A 10,395-nucleotide genomic window follows, 5' to 3' on the forward strand; every position below is an offset into this window, starting at 1 on the left:
CTCACTTTTAAAGCTAAGTTGCCCTTAGAAAACCAGCTGGTGTGACTCTTTCAGCTTGAGGGATGCAGTCCAGTTACCAGATTTGACATCATGGTCCCTGTGCTCCCAATAACATCTACATCTGCATGAAATTTTATTTGTATGGTTTTATTCCCATGCTCATATTGCCATTAAAAAGCTTCCATAGTACGGACAAGAGCATTTCAATAAAGGTGCTGTGGGAAATACAGACATTTGCAGAAATGAAATTTAACTTTACAAACGTCTGCTTTGATTCTTATTGAAAATCAGGAACACATAAACTCCAGGAACTAAGAGATTAAACACGAGATAATGAAACAGCAGACTGAGGTTTACAAACACACACAAACCCACACACTTTTCTGGCTGGGAGGCAGGCAGAAAAATATAGAGAACTGTAAATGTGATAGAGAAAGGGTAAGATAAAAACCAAACTGTGATCATAGGATTACACTTGCGTTAGGAGAATAACTAGTGCAATTGAAACTGGAAAATAAATGAAGTGAGTTGGAGGACACAGTTGAAACGTATTCCAGAATCTAAAGGAGTGAAGGGACAGAAATAATTTCAGAAAAGATTAGATATTACAGACATAGGAGGCATCTCCAGATAGGAATAGTGTCTGTCCCTGAGGAAGAGATCAGAGTAAATGAGAGGAAACAGTAACAAATATAATAGAATAAAAAGTGCTGAAAAAACAGCCATTTTTATTCTCAGTTTCTTGTAACCTACTTTTACAAGAAACCCCAGTTTCTTGTAAAACAAATTCAGAGACCAATTTTGTAACGAGTGTCTCTTGTTTCTGTAGCTCAGGATTCATTCCCTTTCTCTAATTCTTCTTAGCTAGAAACTGGGATGACCTCTTAATAGGATTAAGCATGGGAATCAGGTAAAAATAGAAACATAGAGGTGAGCTATTGGACATGGCTTTTGCTCCAGGAAACTAAAAAGGAATATAATCCACATATAAAATAGGTGGGCCACCGTGTATTTGTAGCTATATTAATAATCTCAGCATAAAAATTAACCAGAAGCTTCCATTTAGTTAAGTGACGAGTAAAGGCCATAGATTGAAAGGAGTGAGTGTGCATACAGTGCTGAGTCCACTGCTGACCAAATGCACAGTACACATTTCCATTTATCTTCTCTGTCTCATTTTCTTCCCCTGTTAAACTGGAAGACAACCAATAACTGTCTAACCTACTGCAAAATGGCAATATGAGCATGGGAATAAAACCATGCAAATAAAATTTCATGCAGATGTAGATGTTATTGGGAGCACAGGGACCATGATGTCAAATCTGGTAACTGGACTGCATCCCTCAAGCTGAAAGAGTCACACCAGCTGGTTTTCTAAGGGCAACTTAGCTTTAAAAGTGAGATCTCTGCTTTGCGGATAAAACAATTCTCACTTGTGAAGAAAGAAGCATACACTAACCCAAGCATTTGCAATTTTGCAGTTCCCGGACACATCAGATAAAAATCATTAAACATGCATCAATCATGTGGAATAATAGAAACAATCACAATAGCTGAACGTTATTGTAGGAGCCATGCCTCCTGCTTTGAAAATAAACTTGTCAGCTTTGCTTCATCATTTATCTTCTGTAATGTTTTCCCTTTGCTTGATCAGCATTCACATGCCATCAGGAGACTATTATCTTGGAATAAATATGTCCCTTGAGAAATTCTCTTCATTGGACTCTAATATTTTATATTTATAGGAGCACTTCATAGAAAAACTCAATACAAGAACAGAGAAATAATGTAATAGAGAATGTGTCTTTAGGCTATGCTCAAAAGTTCCCTAGAACATTCTTAGAAGAATCCCATGGAAGCAAAGTTGCAGGGAAGAAAGACAGACATGCTATTGCCTTGCTGGGTGTCAGAACTGCAGGCTCTGGTTCTAAGAAATTTGTTAGTGGAACTCCACGTCTTCATGGATGTATTAATACTTCCAAAGAGTTTTAACTCTTGACCATGACCTAGGGAAGGCAGTGGCTGGTATACCAGACTCTGAAAATAACTCTACTCATCAGGGTCAAGACTAGGGTAAGGCCAGTGAGTCACTTGCTTCAGGAGCAAAATTTACAATGTACAAGAGTGCTGAAAAACCTCAGTAATTAAGATAAATGATATTTGAATGCAATATTTTTAAAAATAAAAATTACTGCAGAAATCCTACGATGAACAAAATCTGGAGGGGGTCTAGAAGTGATCACTGTATCAAAAGTTCGGATAAAGACAAGATCAGAATATGATTTTATGCAGCTGAAATGAGATCACAAGGAACACAAGGGCAATCTAGAAGGGAATTTAAAGGTAGAAAAGGATAGAACAAGATGAGTGTGCTGAAGAGGGCAGGAAACACTTTTGAATAAGTGACAGTGAGAGTGCGGTCACATTGATTATTGGCATGTGCACCACGGGATTTTTTTTTTATCCCTGAGTAGAGAGACCATCTTTCTGCTCCAGCCAGGCTACTTTCCTGAACCACTGCCCCATTATGAACCAGTCCCTTTTAAAGCCTAGACTTTGGGAGGAGGCGGCAGGGGCACCTAGCTCCCTCTGCCTTCAAAGCAACTTATACATATTTATTTTGAACTTGCAAAGCACCCTCCTCTTTGAGGGAGCGGGTGGATATTTAAGCAGATGTTCACCCAGGAGGCTGAATGTTTATTCTAGAAGAAGCAGCAGTCCTTAGCCACACTTTCCCCAATCCCTGATACATAGATTCCAGCCAGTGAGTGTGGGTGGAGCAATGTTCCTCTTGACAGGGTCCAGTGAGCTCTTCTGGGGGCAGCTGCACTGCCACATGCGTGGTTGCTGGCTATGCCTCAGGCCATTTCAATCATATATGGGTGGCACAATGCTATAACCAGTGGGTCAGCTGCCAGATCATGGGGTGTGGGGAGCCATTCTCCCACCCACTCTCAACCTAAAACAGTTAGGATTGCTCTAGGCATTCATTCCCTCCCCTTCCCTCAAAGCAGGAGGAAGGTTGAGAGGAATATTATTAGTTAAAAAAAATAGATTTCAAGCTGAAACATGAATAGAAAATTCAATAGTCTTCAACATTCTTTCTATTGTCGTCTGAAAGTAAATGGCAGGGGTTTATTTTTTATTTATTTTTTCTGTTAAATTCAGGCGTGGGCTATATGGCTTTCTGGGTAGGCAGTTTATTCTTTGGTTAAGGCTTAGCTTTGGTTTATAAGTTTGTATCTTAGTACTGGAATATATATATGTGCTCCTGAATTAACATCGACTCTAAATATCCCGCTAGACCAAAAGGTTTATGACCAAACTCAGTGACAAGAAGAGCCACAGTGAAAGACCAGTCTGCTTTTCAGCAGCTGATGGATACTGGTTAAATGTAGAATTTGTAACTTGTCCCTTCGCCAGAGGTATAGCTGTGCTGGCCCTCTCATGTGCTAGAAGAATCGACTGCCTCCAAGCATTCAGAGGCAGCAACCCTGAACATACAGTAACCGCAGCTCCTTTTATCACTCTTCTGTTTTCCTTAAACATAAGGCAATAGATCTGAAGACTGAACAACCCTCTACGGTAGGTTGGGGAAAATAATTAATAATCTTTGTCTAGGAAGGGCTGATGGCAGCCACTGTTCATCACTCCATGTCTGGGATATGTTTTAAGAGCCAACTGAGAACTTTGCTCATCAAAGAAGCTTTCCTGATGGATATTTCATGTGGCATTTTTTTTTTTTTTTTTTTTTTTGAGACGGAGTCTCGCTCTGTCGCCCAGACTGGAGTGCAGTGGCGCAATCTCGGCTCACTGCAAGCTCCGCCTCCCGGGTTCACGGCATTCTCCTGCCTCAGCCTCTCCGAGTAGCTGGGACTACAGGCGCCCGCCACCACGTCCGGCTAATTTTTTTGTATTTTTAGTAGAGACAGGGTTTCACCGTGGTCTCGATCTCCTGACCTCGTGATCCACCGCCTCGGCCTCCCAAAGTGCTGGGATTACAAGCGTGAGCCACCGTGCCCGGCCTCATGTGGCATTTTTATACTGCATTGTATTCCAGTTACTTATGAATATGGCAACTGTATAAATACATGTATGTGAATTTCTGGGGGAAATCACTGCACTGTATTCATGTTCGAATTCCTTGCATTGTACCTTGAATATAGTAAGTGTTTGCTAAAAGTGTGTCGAATGAACAAACAAATGAATAAGACTACAAAGTTTTATGAATTCAACATGAATTGATCAGCATGTCTTTAGGCAAGTACTTTTTTTTTTCTTTTTTTTTTTTAATTAGGACTTGTGGCTCCCTGATGATTCTCTATGGGCTGATACTAGCTGGCTTCACAGAAATCACCTCTGACCTTCGCCAGAGTCCTCTCCTTGATGAATCTGATTTGAGAAGGATTGAAGGGACAGCCAACATTTTGCATTTTTAACAAAAAGATAACCAAATTCCTGATACCCTGTTTTGTTTGTGATTCCCTAGCATGTCTGGCCTGGTATTGAAAACATCCAAACAAAATAACCATAACAGCTACCACTTATGGCTTACTACATACTCAACACTGTTCTGATTGTTTTGCATGTTTTAAATCACTGAATCTTGACAATCACTTGATAAGGTAGAATATTTTTCCTATTCCACAGGTGAGGAAACAGAAGCATGGAAATATAATTTGTATACAGGAGCTGAGATTCGACTCAGACAGTCTAGTTCCAGAGTTGTAGTAGTCAGCTGTTATACTTGCTGTCCTTTCACTCAGCTTTAGAAGATAGTGGCCTCAGCCTATATTTCACTTTCTCATCACTCAATATCCTATTGAAATTACTTTTAAAAAATAAGAATGAACTAGATAAAGAGACTTCTGGAATGGCAGTAGAAGGAGCTCTGCAGACCTGTTTCACAGCAAAACAGCCACAGCAGGTGAAAATTATACATATTATATTATATACATTATATAACCACAGCAGGTAAAAATTATATATAATGTATTATATAATTTATAATTTATTATATTATAATATAATATATTATAACATATTATAATATAATATATTATAACATATTATAATTTATTTTTTATTATAATAATATATTATAATTTATTTAATATTTATTATATTTATATTTATATTTATTTATTATAATAATATATTATAATTTATAATTTATTATAATAATATATTATAATTTATAATTTATTATATTATATATAATATAATATGTTTTATTATATTATAATATGTTATATATAACATATTATAATATAATATGTTATAATATATTATAATATGTTATATATAATATATAATAATATATTATAATATATTATATAATATATAACAATATATTATAATATATTATATAATATATAACATATTATATATTATTATATAATATATAACATATTATATATTATTATATAATATATAACATATTATATATTATTATATAATATATAACATATTATATATTATTATATAATATATAACATATAATATGTTATATAATATGTTATATAATATATAACATATAATATGTTATATAATATATAACATATAATATGTTATATAATATATAACATATAATATGTTATATATTATATAACATATAACATATAATATGTTATATATTATATAACATATAACATATAACATATTATATGATATAATATAATATATAATATATTATTATATGATATAATATAATATATAATATATTATTATATGATATAATATCTAATATATTATATATTATATTATAAATTATATCATATAATATAGTATAATATGATTGTGAGTGGAATAATATATTATATACTGTATAATTTATAATATATTATATATTATATAATTTATAATATATTATATAATTTATAATATATTATATAACTTATAATATATTTTATATTATATAATATATTATATTATATTGCTATGTTATATTTATTATATTATAATATATAATATATTACATATAATGAATTTAATCATTATTATAAGTATATATCATTAATATATATTATATATAATATATTATATGTATAATAAATCACATATTATATATTATATTATATATAATAAATTAATATTATATAATATATTGTATATAAATAATAATTAAATTTATTATATAATATATTATATATAAATAATAATTAAATTTATTATATAATATATTATATAAATAATTAAATTTATTATATAATATATTATATATAAATAATAATTAAATTTATTATATATTATATAAATATATAAAATATAATTATACAACATATACATATATATTATATAAAATATAAAATCTTCCCTCACAGCAGGAGGTAATCTAATAAATATATCATATTATATTATAGTATCTTAATATATAAAATTATATGTAATATATAACATATATTATATATATCTATATAGATAGATAGATAGATAGATAGATAGATAGATAGATGATAGATAAATAGATAACTCCAACCATTTAAACTCCAGAAATTGTCGTAGTGGCATACAGAAAAACCTAAAAGAAAAAAAAAACACTCAAGAAAATTTACTGAATTAATGAGAACAGTGAGAGTCTGTGGCACTTAAGCTGTGGCTCTCAAGCTATGGCTCTCTTCTTCTACCCCCATAGCTCAGTTGGAGACAGGCTCTACTGCAGGGGGATGTGGCCAAGAAGAAGGGCTCTCTCACCTCTCACCTCTCACCAAGGATGTGGTATCTCACCAGAGTGGGAGGCCTCCAGCATTTCTCAGCTCCCCTTCTCCATGCCCGCCAAACAACTCCAGGTTGTACAGATCAAATTCCCACCAAGTGCAGCTGAGTGGTTGGGAGCTCCCTTTCTTCACCCACTTGCCATTTGTTGGTGGAGTTCTTACTTCAAATCAGTTAAGCTGGGAATAATGGAACCCTAATTGCCCTCACCCAGCTCTCTTGTTGAGTTGAGATTCCACATGAGACGAGGCAAATCAAGTATCTAGAGACTACTGTCTCACCCAGAATCCTGTTCATAAAGCAAGGATGTCACTCTGAGAGAAGTGGGCCACAGTTCCTGCCCCCGAGTCAGAGCAGTGGCCCAGAGATCTTGCCCAAGGAGAGAAGTCAATAGAAACAGAGAGCTTTGAATCTCTCCACAAATGAACTGACATTATTTGCAACAGATTGTGGGAAAGCTCAAATGTAACTACCAAAAACAATGGAAATCTTGGTGGTAGGCTGTTAAGAGGTGGCTGGTAGTTTAATGAGAACAGTAAGCTAAACTAGAGGCCAGATAGTTTACCAGAGAGAAGCATGAAAAGAGACAGCTATGAAGAATTCTTCTGGAAACAGAACAAACTTCAAAGCATGGCCTCAAAAGCTACCCTTGCAAAGGTACCCAAATCTAGTTGTATGAGAGTGTGGAATACTTTATGCCATAGGGTGTTATTTAAAACAATAAAGCAGAATACAAAGTCTTCTAAAGTGTATGTGAAAAAATTTTCAGGATAGACCATATTCTTAGTCATAAAAGAAGTCTCAATAAATTTAAAGGGATTGAAATATACAGAATACAATTTCCAACTGCAATAAAGTGAAATTAGAAATCAACAAGAAAAGAATTTGTGAAATTCACAAATATGTAGTAATTAAATAACATATTCCTAAATAACCAATGGGTCAAAGAATACACCATAATAGAAAGTAGAAAATATTTTGGAATGAATGAAATGCAGAAAAAAACATATTAAAACTTATGGGATGCAGCCAAAGCCCTACTTAGGGGAAAATTTATATCTGCGAGCAACTCTATTTAAAAAAGGAAAAAAGACATCAAATTAGTAAGTTAAATTTCTACCATAAGATACTTGAAAAACAACCGCAAGCTAAATCTGAAGCAAGCTGAATGAAAGAAATAATAAAGATTACAGCTAAAATTAATAAAATAGAGAGTTTCAAGACAATAGAGATAATTTAAAACAAATTGGTTCTTTGAAAAACTCAACAAAATTGAAAAATCTGTAGACTGATCAACCAACTAACCCTAAGTTCCTAAAAATCAGGAAATCCAGAATGAAAGGGAGAACATGCGTGCTCACCTTACAAAAATAAAAGGAAATATAGGGAATAGTAGGAACAACTGTGTTTCAACAAATTATATAACAGATCAAATCAACAAATTCTAGGAAAGACACAAACTACTGAAACTGACTCAAAAAATAGAAAATTTGAATAGTCCTATAACCTATAAAGATTAAATTCATGATTAAAAATATTTCTTTATCCCCTTCCCAATATCCCAGTATTTTATGGTTTCACTGGTAAATCTTATGACACATTTAAGAATAATTAATATCAGTTCTTCAAAAACTCTTCCAAAATATTGAAAATGATGGCACACTCTCCAACTTGCTTTTTTTCTTTTACAAAGTAGTTTGGCAGTGTGTATCAAAATTTTAAATGTTCCTTTCTTTATATTCAGAAAGTCTACCTTTACTAATACACCATATCAAAATACAGAAATACACAAAGGTTAAAGAATAAGGACGACTACTGAAGAATCATTTACTATACCAAATAAATGAAAACAACCCAAAAGCTTATCAATAGGGAAGACACTTAATAACGACTGGTATAGTCATTATGTATAGGATGACTGTTTTCCTGTTTCTATAGGAGTGAAGTAAATCTGTATACATTAACATGGAAAATTGTTCATGCTAGATAAAGACAAGGGAAAAAATTATAATACATGACAATATGTATAAATATAATACCTTATGGTTTAATAAATGTAAAACAAGGCTTTTGTGTCCATTATTTCTCAGGAAACACCTAAACATTACTAATTAGATAAATACTTGCTGCAATTACTGTAGCTTATGATATAGATTAGTACTCATAAGGGAAATAGCTTTATCCCAAGTGAAAATACATGGAATTTGAATATTTGCCTTTTTGATGTTTGATTTAGGGCACAGATTTGAAGTTACTCTTTGTTTATGCCATCATGACTTCCAATATATACTCCAAAATTGGTGAATATTTATTCAGTCAATTTCATGTAATACAGTAAAGGATTAATAGACAGAAATGTAATTCAAATTATATATACGCATATATAATTGCCTGGAAATATATATGTCAAACAATTTTCAGTGGTTACTCAGAGTACAAATTGAAAAAAAAAAGAAGAATTAAAGGGGATATACTTTATCTTTTCTTCTCTAGTCTTCTATGTTTGAATTTAACACTGTAATTTAATATTTTTATAACTAAAAAATAAAACGTGTAGTTAAATGTGTGTTAAAGAAAATTAAACGTAAAGAATAAAAATATTACTACACTTAGAAAATGCTTTTTTTATATAAAGTAGTTTTGTTTACTCTTTAAATTTTTTACTTTTTTTTCTTTTTCTATTCCTGGAACACTAAAAAATTGGCCACTTCCTTGAACTAAGTTTTTCTCTCTATAGATTTCTTTCTTAAGTAGTGTTGAGACAGACGAAGTTAAACTTCTAATGTTTAAAAGTTCCCCATCTTGAAGTCTCTGATGCCTTGTTTTCTGTCTTTTTACTAGGATTACATCTCATTTATGTCCAACTTTTAGTACTCACCTTTCATTATTCTCTTGGTTTGACTGACTTTGTTTACGATCACGGGAAAAGAGGTGCCAAACAGCATAACCCATTATTAAGAGTCTAGAGTATTCCAAGTTTTGAGACTTGCACAGAGTGTTTTCAGTATCACTTACTGTTTTATGTGTATGCTTGTCAAAAGCAATTACGCCTGATTCAGCAAAATTCAATGCTTTCTAACAAATGATCAGGAGGGTAAACAACTCATTTACATGGGGAGGTTTATATTTTCAGAACTGCCTCAAGGGAACCTTTCCAAGAGGCCAGAAAGGAATTCAGCAAAAAGGAAACAGCAGGAGGATCCTGTATTTCTCTGCGATTCAGCAGTGTTGGTTGCCAATACCAACATCATAACATTTCAGAGCTCAATTTTCCATATTTTGAAACTTCTTACAGAGATTTTATCAAGCAAGTCAATCGACTATCAAACCCAACTGTGTCTGTTAGTTGCTGAACTTTCTACTTCATGGCACCTGAGCTAAGCTGCAGAAGTTTTACATCCTGATAATAAATCAGAAATGATAGACACTTACATTTGCTTTCTGGTTCTCAAACTTTGGCTTGCATCTGAATTGCATGGAGGGCCTGTTAAGATGCAGATTCTTGGGCCCAACCACAGAATTACTGATTCTATGAGTCTGGGATGGAGCCTGAGAATTTGCATTTCTAGCAAGGTCCCAGGTGATGCTACAGCTGCTGTTCTGGGCACTACATTTTGAGAACCACTATATTAACTCTTAAGTCCCCAGGGCCCCCCAGTTAATAACTAGATGCTTTAGCTC

The sequence above is a fragment of the Nomascus leucogenys genome, chromosome 6 (genome assembly GCF_006542625.1).
Source record: "Nomascus leucogenys isolate Asia chromosome 6, Asia_NLE_v1, whole genome shotgun sequence".
In the NCBI taxonomy this organism is placed as follows: domain Eukaryota; kingdom Metazoa; phylum Chordata; class Mammalia; order Primates; family Hylobatidae; genus Nomascus; species Nomascus leucogenys.